This window comes from Pan paniscus, chromosome 7, assembly GCF_029289425.2.
Source record: "Pan paniscus chromosome 7, NHGRI_mPanPan1-v2.0_pri, whole genome shotgun sequence".
Lineage (NCBI taxonomy): Eukaryota > Metazoa > Chordata > Mammalia > Primates > Hominidae > Pan > Pan paniscus.
The window spans coordinates 77,819,374-77,833,025 of NC_073256.2; the positions used below are offsets into that span (position 1 = coordinate 77,819,374).

The 13,652-nt window shown below is 37.8% G+C and overlaps 1 pseudogene; it reads left to right on the forward strand.

Moving 5' to 3' along the window:
* The first annotated feature begins 10,867 nt into the window (after positions 1 to 10,867).
* On the forward strand, positions 10,868 to 11,606 carry LOC100986318 (asparagine--tRNA ligase, cytoplasmic-like; annotated as a pseudogene).
* Positions 11,607 to 13,652: the final 2,046 nt, after the last annotated feature.

Sequence of the window (13,652 nt, forward strand, 5' to 3'; positions counted from 1 at the left end):
TCTGGGTACGTTTCCAGCAGCCTGGAGGCACTTTGGATTCCCTAGTGCACCTGGAACCTGACCCCACATGTCTGGAAGATGAAGCTGAAGTGGCCTCATTGTCTGGGGTGACACCCGAAGTTCTGTTCTCAGAGCTGTGGAGATCAAGGGTGCAGACACACACGAAGGATGAAGTTAGAGAAGAAATTTAATAGGCAAAAGAAAGAGAATAACTTTCTGCTACAGAGAGGGGTCCTGGAAAAAAATAGGTTGCTAATCCATGGTGAAATGCAGGGGATTTTATAGATGAGCTAGTGGGGAGGTGGTGTCTGATCTACGTAGGGCATGAAAAAATGGTTAGGACCAGGTGTGCCATCTGCATAGGGCATGAATCTCTGGCAGCCCCAACCCCAATCATTTATTATGCAAGTGGGGTTTCAGCCTGAGGTACTCCATGTTGGTCATTTATTTCTTACTGTACACATGTTAACAAAACAAAAAAGAGAACGTGGAGGCCCCGTGATGGACATGCCTGGCCCCAGGTAGTCCATTTTTTGGTGCAGCTGCCAGCATCCCTTTGAGCAAGCTTCCAGCTTCCTTATCTATGTTTGCAGTTCGATCTTTCAGGCTTCTCTTTGATAGAAAAGAAGTAATTTCTACTGCTGCTTTTTGTTAGAGGGAAGTTCTGCCAATGACCCTATTCCCCTCACTACCTGCCTAAATAATTTCTTTCTATCTCCTGTATCATTCCCCCCCTCAGGAGTGGAAACCCTAACTGCTGTTAGGGGGTGTTGAACAATGACTCTTCTAAATACTTCCTGCTGGAGAGGGGCGTTGTGTGGAGAACAGCAACTAGGTTTCCTCCTGGGGTCAATCTAAGGGTCCTCAGAAGAACGACATATCCATGTGTGCTTCCATTTGCAGCACCATTTGGACTTTAATAGCTTCTAGGTAAGAGGAAACAAATCAAGTTATTGTATTGAGTATAAAAGGTCCAAATATTAGTAGAAAACACATGAGCAAAAGGGGGACTAATAAAGGAGCTAACCAGTACTGTAAAGAAGACTGGAATCCATTAAGGAGGGATTGTAGCCACCTGGGGCTAGAGGCATGGTGCCTCATGCCTGTAATCCCAGAACTTTGGGAGGCCAAGGCAGGTGGATCACTTGAGGTCAGGAGTCCAAGACCAGCCTGGCCAACATGGTGAAACACCATCTCTACTAAAAATACAAAAATTAACTAGATGTGGTGGCAGGCACCTATAATCCCAGCTGCTCGGGAGGCTGAGACAGCAGAATTGCTTGAACCCAGGAGGTGGAGGTTGCAGTGAGCCAACACTGCACCACTGCACTCCAGCCTGGGTGACAGAGTGAGACTCTGTCTCAAAAAAAAAAAAAAAGTGCACATGTATCCCATACTTCAGCCATAAGGTAATCTAGGGCCTGTCTATTTTGTGCTACTATTGAGGCTAAAGAGTCTATAGATTACTGTTGTGCTTCTATGGCTCCTACCATTGCCTTCCACCCTTGTTGCATCATAATGGAAATATTAAGTACTGATCTTTCAAGGAGAAGAATATGAGCAAACCAGAAAAGGCCTCTGGCTATAGATCCCCTTTCCAGGGCCTTTCTAAGATAGGATTGTCACGTGCATGTCTTCCCCAGTCTTCTCTTTCAGTTAAATCTCCATATGAGGGCATGGAACTAATAGATCTTTGTTCAGTGTATCTGAGATAGTGCACTCTCTAGAAAAGAGCCTAAGTTAGGGATGTCCCCAGGTGATGCTGCCATGTTAGTGGAATTTTAAAATAATACATCTGGGACCACTGCTACTATAGTGTAGGTTCCCTTCCAGTGACCAGGGAAGATTAAGTATAGCCAAAATCCACAAAGGAATACAGCCTTGTCCCTCAAAGGGACAGTTCTAAGTTGTTACTTGCGAAAAACACAGATAAATCTTTCTCATCTCTTAGAAGCTTTCTATTTTTGTATATAATAGGAGCATATTTGCGATAGGGATATCCATACTCAGATAGTCACTCACGAAGCCGTTTGGAATTTTACATGCTAAATGAGAAGGACCCACATGACAAATGGAGTTTTGAAAGATTAGAGACACAATATGTCCTGGCCAATATCTCAGATAATTCTTGTGGCAGGGGATGACAGCCCAGACATCACCTCTTTGCCTACAAATTTGCAGGCCACTAGTATTAGCAAACGTCATACAGGGGTCTGGAATTACATGAAGGGACATGCTTGGGGAAGCCTATGTGTTATTTTCTACATCATAGTACCATGTGTCAAGGCAGTTACCCAGAGCCTACCATTCCCATTGGGACTTCCAAAGCAGGAAGAAAGGCCAGATTCTAAAAGCCCCCACATAGGGCTTCCAATTTTCTTAGATCTTCCCTATAGCGTTTTTTTTCTCCAAACTTTTGAGCTTTCAGCGATTACATGTGTGGTGTTACAGTATTTGAGATCTCCCAGGTATGGTCCTTTTTCCCCTGCTTTTAAAGCAGAGGGAGGAATTTGCTATTGCCTGGTCAACTTTTCCTAATACGAAGATATGAAGCTTATCTTTGGGGGAATAGTTTTCTGGCACCAGGGGTGAAGTGTTTTCCTAGGAGGAGTTAGTTACCCAGCTGAAAGTTCTCCCATACCATGTTCCATTTATGCCTGACTAATTGTTTAATGGTTAAAGATAAAGCTAATAAAGGGGTTCCTAAGACAGTAAGTTCCAGGTCATCAAGAGCTTCCTTAGTGTTATTGAACTAAACAAACTGCTCAGGACAGACCCAGCAATTAGTTCTGCCGTATAAATGTGCCACGGCTGATACTGTAGGAGCTAAAGGGTGTGATGTATTACCAAACCCAATAAAAAGTCCTAGCAGACTCAGTGATAGACTTTTTTATTTACTTTTTGTCTGTAACTATTAAAGCCACAGCTGATCCTAGAGTCCCAGGCCTGAGGCATGCAGCTTATGAGTGCTGAGACAACATCTGTTGCTGGCACTCAAGTGGGGAAGAAGCCCACATTCTCAGAGTACTGAGAAGGGTAAGACATGCATGTTCATGGGCTGGTACAAGAGCAGGGTGTGCCTCTTTCCACAGGGCTGGTCCAGAAAGGGTGTGGCCTATCTCCCTGCCAAGGCCTCTGCTTGAGGGAGCCCCATGGCCTGTAATACCTAATAAAAGAAATGCGGGAACAGTGTCAGGAATCAGAAGGGGGTCCTTCAAGGCCCAGGAAAGGACTTGGTGAAGAGATCTCTCTCCCCACTGCATCACAGAGCACATGCTACTATGAGGAAATACAAAAGAGCCACGTGGCTAAGAGCGTATCTACTGGCCATTACTCTTAGTCTCCAACTACCGGACCACAGCTCAAACTACAATATCAAAAATATTTTGCTAATACACCCTCCAATGAAACCAAGGGCAATAATTCAGCCACAAATAAAGACCATGTACAGAGCCTTGGCCCTTTGAAAACATCCAGAAAGAAAGCCAACTGACTATACTCAACTTACACTACAGTTAAAGGAACACTGACCCTCCCAGATGAGAAAAAATGAGCAATTCAAAAGAGAACTCTGGAAATTCAAAAAGACAAAGTATCTCCTACCTCCAAGTGAGTCCATTAGCTCACCAGCAATGATTTTTAACAAGTCTGAAATGACTGAAATGACAGACATAAAATTTAGAATCTGGATGACAAGGAAGTTCATTGAGATTGAGGTGAAAGTTGAAACCCAACATAAGGAATCCAAGGAATACAGTAAAACAAAGAGCTGAAAGATGAAATCGTCATTTTAAGTAAGAACCAACTAAACTTCTAGAGCTTAAAAATTCACTGCAAGTATTTCATAATACAATCTAAATATTAACAGGATAATAAACAAGGACAGAATCAGAGCTTGAAGACCAGTGCTTTGAATCAACTCAGATAAAAATAAAGAAAAAAATGATTTTAAAAAATGACCAAAACCTCACATAATTAAAGGATTAGTGTATAGAGACTATATCTATGATTCATTGGCATTTCTGAGAGAGGAGGAGGGGAAATAAAAAATTTGGAAAATATATATGAGGATATAGTCCATGAAAATTTCCTTAATTTTGCTAGAGAGGTTGACACGCAAATTCAAGAAATACAGAGAACCTCCACTAGATACTAAACAAAATGACTGTCTCCAAGGCACATAGTCATAAGATTCACCAAGGTCAACACAAAATAAAAAAAAAAAAATCTTAAAGGCAGTAGAGAAAAGCATCAGGCCACATACACAGGAAACTCCATCAGGCTAGCAGCAGAACTCTCAACAGAAATCTTACAAGCCAGAAGAGACTGGGGGCCTATTTTCAGCCTACATAAAAAAAAAAGAAAAGAAATTACAACCAAGAATTTTAAGTTTCCTAAGTGATGGAGAAATAAATTCCTTCTCAGACAAGCAAATGCTGAGGGAATTCATTTCAACTAGACCAACCTTAGAAGAAGTCCCTAACCCTTTTCTGGTTAAGAAAAAACAACAACAAAGAAATGTGACGCTCACTGCCACTGCTCATTTAATTTTACATAAACATGCTCTTTAAGGCTGAAGCAAATTTGACTGATTTTCAATGTGAAAATACAATATAAAAACTGTTCTTGGAGTTATTTCTAAACAGAACTAACATCAGAATCATCTGAATCATCAGAATCATCTACTTCAGAAAAAATCAGATTAATCGAATACATCTTGGGTCAATGACTGTTCAAGAACAATGTTAACATCATATGTAGGAATGTTACATTTTCTAGGATCTGACATTTCCAGCATTTGGAATTTACTATATGTTGTAAATGGAAATACCACCACTAAAAACAGAATGCTATAAATAGCATGATGTATTTTGTTTCCAAAGACAATATACTAAAATGATGCAAAAATGGTAATAAAAGTGAGAGATCTTTTGGCAAAGTTATCTCAGGGTAAACGCTGTGGCTGCAAGTGCCACCAGTGAGTATTTTTGGTGCAAATGGGAACAAAGTTAAAGTAGTGGGGTAAACATGGAATTAAAAGAATAACACCTACTACCACAAAAACACATTTAAGCACATAGCTCACAGACACTATAAAGCAACAGTGTCTGTGATAAATAATCATTTCTACATATCAACCAGCTAACAACACAATGAGAGAATCAAAATCTGACATATCAATGCTAACCCTGAATGTAAATGGGCTAAATGCCCAACTTAAAAGACATTAGTGACAATCTGGATAAAAAGACAAGACCCAACCATCTTCTCTCTTCAAGAGACCCATTTCACATATAACAATATCAAAAGGCTCAAAGTAAAAGGTTGGGGAAAGATGTACCGTGCAAACAAAAAGCAGCAAGAGTCATTATTCTTATATCAGATAAAAACAAACTTTAAACCAATAACAATTATGAAGAACAAAAAGGGCATTACATAATGATAAAGGGTGCAATCCAACAAAATGACTTACTTATTCTAAGCATACACACACCCAACATTGGAACACCCACATTCATAAAACAAGTTCTTCTTACTGTATGAAAAGAATTAGACAGTCACACAATAATAGTAGGAGACTTCAACACCCCATTGACAGTCTTAGACAGATCATTAAGGCAGAAAACTAACAAAGAAACTTTGAACTTAACCTCAACACTTGACTAATTGCACCTAATAGACATCTACTGAACACTCCACCCAACATCCACAGAATATACATTCCTTTCATCTGCACACAGAATATATTCTAAGATCAACCACATACTCAGTCATAAATCAATCTCAACAAATTAAAAAAAATTGAAATCATGTCAACCACACTCAGACCACAATGCAATAAAAATGGATATCAGTATCAAGAAGAGATCTCAAAATTACAAATATACATGAAAATTAAGTTGATCCTGATTAACTCCTGGATAAACCCTCAAATTGAGGCAGAATTCAAAAAATACTTTGAAATTAATGAAAATAGGACACAACTTACCCAAATCTCTGGAATGCAGCTAAAGCAGTGTTAAAAGGAAAGCTTATAGCACTAAATGTCTTCATCAAGAAAATAGAAAGATCTCAAATTAACAACAAATATTATATCTAAAGGAGCTAGAAAGAAAAGAATAAACCAACCCCAAAGCTAGCAAAAGAAAAGAAATAGCTAAAATTAGAGAAGAAATTGAGACACAAAAATCCATAAAAAAGATACGTGAAACCAATAATTTTTTTTGAAAGAATAAATAAGATTGATAGACCACTAGCTAGATTAACAAAGGAAAATAAAACACCCAGGAGATCCAAATAAGAGCAATAAAAAATGACAAAGGTGACATTCTAACTGATTCCATATAACTACAAGAGATCATCAGAGACTACTATGAACAACTCTATGCACACAACTTAAAAAATCTAGAGGAAATGGATAAATGTCTGGAAACAGAAAATCTTCCAAGATCGAATCAGGAAGAGATTGAAACTCCCAATAGACCAATATCAAATTCAGAAATTGAATCAGTAATAGTAATAATAATAAACTTACCAAGCAAAAAAGCCCTGGAATAGATGGATTCACAGCAAAATTCTACCAGATGCACAAAGAGGAACTGGTATCAATTCTACTGAAACCATTCTGAACACTTGGGGATGTGGGGCTTCTCCCTTTCTATGAAGCCAGCATTAGCCTGATACCAAAATCTGGCAGAGACACAATTAAAAAAGAAAACTTCAGGCTGATATCCCTGATTAATGTAGACACAAAAGTCTTCAACAAAATACTAGTAAACTGAATTCAGCAGCACACCATAATTACCAAGCCTACATGATCAAGTAGGCTTTATTCCTGGGATGCAAAGATGATTCAACATATGCAAATCAATAAATATGATTTACCATACAAACATGATTAAAAACAAAAACCTTATGATCATCTCAATAGATGCAGAAAAAGCATTCAATAAAATCTACCATCCTTTGATGATAAAAACCCTCAAAAGACTAGGTAGGCATCAAAGAAACATACCTCAAGATAATAAGAGCCGTCTATGACAAACCCACAGCCAACATCATACTGAATGGGCAAAAAGGCAAGAGTGCTTACTGTCACCACTCCTATTCAACATAGTACTGGAAGTCTTTGCCAGAGTAATCAGGCAAGACAAAGAAATTAAAGGAATCCAAATAGGAAAAGAAAAGCCAAACTACCTATCTTTATTGATGGTATGATTCTATACCTAGAAAACACAAAACACTTCACCAAAATGTTCTTACAACTGATAAATGAATTTAGTAAAGTCTCAGGATGCAAAAACAATGTTCAAAAATCAGTAGCATTTCTATACACCATTAACATCCAGGATCCAGGCTGAGTCAAATCAAGAACACAATCCCATTTACAACAGCTACAAAGAAAATGAAATACTGAGGAATACATCTAACCAAGGAGGTGAAAGATCTCTACAAAGAGAACTACAAAATGCTGCTGAAAGAAATCATAGACAACACAAATAAATGGGGAAAAAAATCCATGTTCATGGATTAGAAGAAGCAATATTGTAGAAACAGCTATACTCCCAAAGTAATTTACAGATTTATTGCCATTCCTGTGTAACTACCAATGTCATTCTTCATGGAATTAGGAAAAAACTATTCTAAAGTTCATATGAGACCAAAAAGAACCCAAAATATCTTAACAATTCTAAGCAAGAAGAACAAAGTCAAAGATATCACACTATCTGACTTCAAACTATACGATAAATCTGCAATAACCAAAACAGCAGGGTACTGGTACAAAAATAGACACATACACCAATGAAACAGAATAGAAAACTCAGAAATGGAGCTGCACACCTACAATCATCTGCTCTTCAACAAAACCAACAAAAAACAAGCAGTGAGGAAATGACTCCCTATTCAATAAATACTTCTTGGATAATTGGCTAGCCATAAGAAGAAGGAAACTGGACCCCTACCTTTCACCACATACAAAAATTAACTCAAGGATTAAAGATTTAAATGTAAAACCGCAAACTATAAAAATCCTAGAAGAAAACCTGGGAAATGCCCTTCCTAATTGACCTTGGCAAATAATTTTTGGATAAGTCCCCAAAAGCAATTGCAACAAAAACCAAAATTGACAACTGGGACCTAATTAAACTGAACAGCTTTTGCAGAGAAAAAAGAAACTACCAACAGAGTAAACAGACAACCTATAGACCAGGAGAAGCTATTTACAAACTGTCCATCTGACAATGGTTTAACATCCAGAATCTATAAGGAACTTAAATTAACAAGAGAAAAACAAATAACTCCATTAAAGATGGGCAAAGGACATGAATAGATACTTCTCTAAAGAAGACATACAAGTGGCCAATCAACTCATGAAAAATATACTCATCATCACTAATCATCAGAAAGATGCAAATCAAAATTATGATGAGATACTATCTCATACCAGTCAGAATGGCTGCTATTAAAATGTCAAAAAATAACAGATGTTGGCAAGGTTTTGGAGAAAAGAGAACGCTTGTATGCTGTTGGTGGAATGTAATTTAGTTCAGTCCCTGTAGAAAGCAGGTTTTAGAATTTTCAAAGAAATATAAATATAACTACCAGTTGATCCAGCAGTGCCACTACTGGGTATATACCCAAAAGAAAATAAATCATTCTACCATAAAGACACATGCACTCTATGTTCATTGTGGTGCTATTCATAGTAGCAAAGACAAGGAGTCAACTTAGGTGCCCATCAATGGTGGATTGGCCATTGGAAAGAAAATATAATACATATACTTCATGTAATATTATGCAGCCATATAAAAGAATACAATCATATTCTAGGTAACAACATGGATGCAGTTGGAGGCCATAATACTAAGCAAATTAATGAAGGAACAGAAAACCAAATACCACATATTCTCACTTATAAGTGAAAGCTAAACACTGAGCACAACTGGACATACACATGGGAACAATAGACACTGAAGACTACTAGAGAGGAGAGGAAGGAAGTCGGGTGTGTTTTGTCAAGCTACCTACTGGGCACTATGCTCACTACTTGGGTGATAGGATCTGTACCCCAAACCTCAGCATAATACAATATTCTCATGTAACAAACCTGTACATGTACCCCCTGTATCTAAAATAAAAGTTGAAAAAATTTTTAGAAAGGATGAATTTCTTGCCATCTTTGTACTTTTAGTTTCTTCAGAGAAGATGAAACTCCATGGGAGGAAGGAATTTAGTTCAGGAGGACAAAAGTAATCTGCTTTCTTCTTCCTCCAGTCAATGCCCCAATGGGAGGAGGTGAGAATAAAAGATCCCTTCAACATTTTTTAAAGGTGTAAGACAGTCTAAAAGTACATGGGACCTGGGTCCCATTTCCTTAGTGACATCAAGTTGCAGCAGAGGTTGCAGTAACAAATATACAAAAAAAAGTGGCTAGCCATGGGGAGGCAAACAGGGAAAATACCAGTTCCTGGAATCCTCTGTGTCCGTGGAAAGTAGAGTGCCTAAGAAATTCTCCCATGACTCTACAAAGGATTTGGGTGTGGCACTGACCTACTGAATTGTCTTCAGCAATAGTCTCAACAAAGAAAAGATCAGTACATGCAAAGTATGCCTTTGGGCAGTGGTTCTTAATGCATGTTCCCTGAACAGCAGAATCGGCATAAGCTGGTATCATGTAAGAAAGGGAGATTGATTCTCAGACCCTGTTCCAGACCTACTGAATCAGAAACTCTAGGAGTGGGCCCAGCAGTCTCTGTTCTAATAAGCCCTCCAGGGAAATTTGCTGCAGATTTGTTTGAGGACCACTGATGGCGGATGCCTGCAGAGCACGGAGGGATTGCCAGGATATGTAGACCAGGAACAAAACATACTCTGAAGAACAGTGGGAAGGTGGGGTGGGTGGCAAAATTTTTAATTTGTGGAGTTTAAAAACTTCATTGAGAAATTACTGAATTTGATAAAGTTAATCTGCGATTGACTACATTAGGATGAAACTAAATTAAGATGACTAGGTTAAGATTAATGGCCTCGCTTTGTTACCAGTGAAAGGTATCTGAGTTACACTGAGTTACCAATGGCGTGTCTGCACACATCTGCAGTAACTTCAATTCTTGCCTCCTCAGAAAAAAGAATTCGACTGAGGGGCATAAAGCAGAAGAAGAAACAACGGCAAGTTTCAGAATAGGAGTGGAAGTTTATTTTAAAAGGCTTTAGAACAAGAAAGGAAGTAAGGTGCGCTTGCAAGAGACCCAAGGGGGCACATGAAGGTTAATCCTATTCCTAGGGCATTATAAGCTCACCTTTTTCCCGTGATTCTTCCCTTAGGGTGGGCTTTCTGCATGTGCAGTGCCCTCTTTACCCTTGGGAACTCAGCCTGTGCAGTGTGTTTAGGAAGTTGTACATACGCCCATCTGAGGTTGTCTTCCTTTTTTCCCACAGAGTGTACCCGGAAGGTCACGCTTTGCCATTTTGTCTCTGAATGCACATGACCCGGAAGTTTCTTCTCCCTGGCAATTGTATTCAGTTAACACTTTTATGTTAACAGCTGTGGATTATCAGGAGACTGTCTCTCCCTGGCTTTAGAGAGGTAGTGTGGTAATTGCTGAACCATCCCTGATATTCTTAATGGTTTGAGGGAGAGCTGTCTCCTGCCCTGCTCATGACTAACTACCTGTAACAACTTTATAGATAAAGAAACTGGAAAGTTTGGTGACTTGTCTAGTATTATAAGCCATTAAGATCGAGCAGCACCATTAAATAACTTTTTAATGGCAAACTGAGAAGAAACTATTAACATAGAAAAATTATGGTATTTTGTTTTGCAGAATCAGGGAAATAAATATTAGTGATAGTAATAGGAGTGATAATGAACTACCATAGCCTGGGAGATGTTTTTTGTACTGCACAGTCATACAGGGCAGAACAGTCTGAAACGTGAAGGCACCTGGCTGAATACGCTTATATGGAAGCCAACTGCTTTTTCATGACCTGTGAGGACCTCCTGAACTGACTGGAGGACTTGGCTTGTGACAGTAGATAGTCTTAAAGTCACCTGTAGTGAGCAAAGTGTATGACCTCAACCTGAAGTTTAAGCCCCACAAACAGCCTTTCAAAAGGATAAACTATTCAGACACTATTGTGTGGCTAAAAGAACACAATATAAAGAAAGAACATGGAACTTTTTATGAATTTGGAGAAGATATCCCAGAAGCCCCTGAGAGAGTGAAGACAGACACCATTAATGAACTAATCTTTCTGTGTCAATTTCCTTTGGAGATCAAGTCCTTCTATATACAGCAATGTCCTGAGGATTCCCATCTTACTGAATCTGTTGACTTGTTGATGTCCAATGTTGGTGAGATTGTCGGAGGCTCAATACATACCTGCGATGGTGAAGAAATGCTAGCAGGTTATGAAATGAAAGAGATTGACCCCACTCCCCATTACTGGTATGTAGATCAGAGAAAGTACAGTTCATGTCCTCATGGAAGATATGGCTTGTGTCACACCTGAGGTGTACGCTTATACCCTTGATGTGTCCAGTGCTGCAAGCCATAACCAATTCCTCCTGAAGCATGAAGGAAAGAATATGATTCATGAAAGGAATAGGCTCCCCCTTTAAAAAAACAAGAACAAAAAAGCCAGAATCTTCCTTTTTTGTTGTTTCATTGGTGTATAACTGTTTCTGTTTTCTCTTTCTGTTTTTTATTTTTACTACCACAAAAAGTAGCCCAGATCAGTTGAACATGAAGTGACATGAGGTTGTCATCTTAACAAAATACCCATTACAAAATTTGGGGAAAATATGTGGCATGTAACTCTGTAGTTACAGATAAATTTCGTCATTTTACCCAATTATAAGTCATATATACCATATAAATATTTCAATAGTTTTAAATTATCATCTAAGACATTCCAGTAACTTAATATTTCTGTTCTTTTAAGTATAACTGGAATTCTTTAATTCATTTTATTGCATCAATGAGTTTAAACAAACATATTTGGGGGAATTGGCAATATGGTGTGAAAATCCGCTAGTACTAGAATACAGTATAATTCAGCAGTAGATACTGGAATCGAATGAATATAGTCTTTTGTGTCAATTATTAATCTTTTCTAAGTCTGTATAGGTGCTTACACTTCTGAGACATACAAATTGATATGGAATAATTTGTGAAAATGGAATTGCCTTAAAGAATTTGAAGTAAGAGCACAATTCTGGGAGTGGAGTTCTTAGATGATTCACAACATTCCTCTTAGAATTAATTTAAGGTAAAGAGGCAGACTGATCTTCTTTCTTTCCTGACTATTCCTAAATAATTAAGAATAAATAAGTTCCAAAGGAATTTGCAGCTGGAATCTTTATAACAACTCTAAGTGGCTGTTTGAGTTGCCCCCACCATGTCCTTAGTTCTAATCTGTGCTACCTTATTACATCACAGAATGCTTATTGAATGGCTTCATTTCAGAGTTAATTTCTCCCCTAAATGCATATCATGTATTCTTAATAGGCTGTATTACCAGCAATCAATATATAAATATACATAAAATATTTTTTGAGGAACTTCCAGACCACTTTCCAAAGTGGCTGCACCATTGTGTTTACCCACTAGCAGTGTATGAAGGTAACAGTTTATCCACATCCTTGCCAACACTTGTTATTATCTGTCTTTTTTATTATGGCCACCCTAGTGGGTGTGATACGATATCTCCTTGGGGTTTTGATAGCATTTTCTGATGGCCAATGATGTTGACCATCCTTTCATATGCTTATTGCTCCTTTGTATATTTTCTTCAGAGAAATGTCTATTCCAATCCTTTGCCCATTTTAAATTAATTTAATTGTATTTTCATGATTGAGTTGTAAGAGTTCTTTTATATTCTATAGAAGTCCCTTATCAAATTTATTATTTGCAAATATTTTCTTCTATTTTGTGGATTGTCTTTTTACTTTCTTAATGATATTCTTTGAAGTACACAGGTTTTTAATTTCAATAAAGTTAAATTTATCAATCTTCTTTTTTTCACATATGCTTTGATATCATATCTAAGAAGTTATTGCCTAGTTTGAGATCATGAAAATTTAATCTTCTGTTTTATCCTAATAAATTTATAGTTTTAGTTCTTACATTTCAGGTCATGATCCATTTTGAGTTAATTTTTGTGTGTGGTATAAAGTAGGGCTCCAAAGTCATTCTTTTGTGCATGGATATCCACTTGTTCCACCGCTATGTGTTTATAAACTATTCTTTTCTCTCGCTGAATTGCCTTGGTCCCTTTGTTGAAATTCAACTGGACATAAATGTTACAGTTTATTTCTTCACTCTCAATTTTATTCCACCTATGTATGTTTCTTTTTATAAGAGGACCACACTGTCTTGATTAGGACAGCTTTGTAGTAAGTTTCTAAATCAGAAAGTGCAAGTCCTCCAACTTTGTTCTTCTTTTTCAAAATTACTTTGGCTAATCTGAGTCCTTTGCATTTCCATGTAAATTTTAGGATAAACTTGTAAATTTTCCCACAAAAGCTAATTGGGCTTTTCATAGAAATTGCATTGAATCTGTACATTAACTAGGGGAGAATTGCCATTCTATCCATATTAAGCCTTATTTTGACCCAAGAACATGCTTTTCCATTTATGTAATTTTTA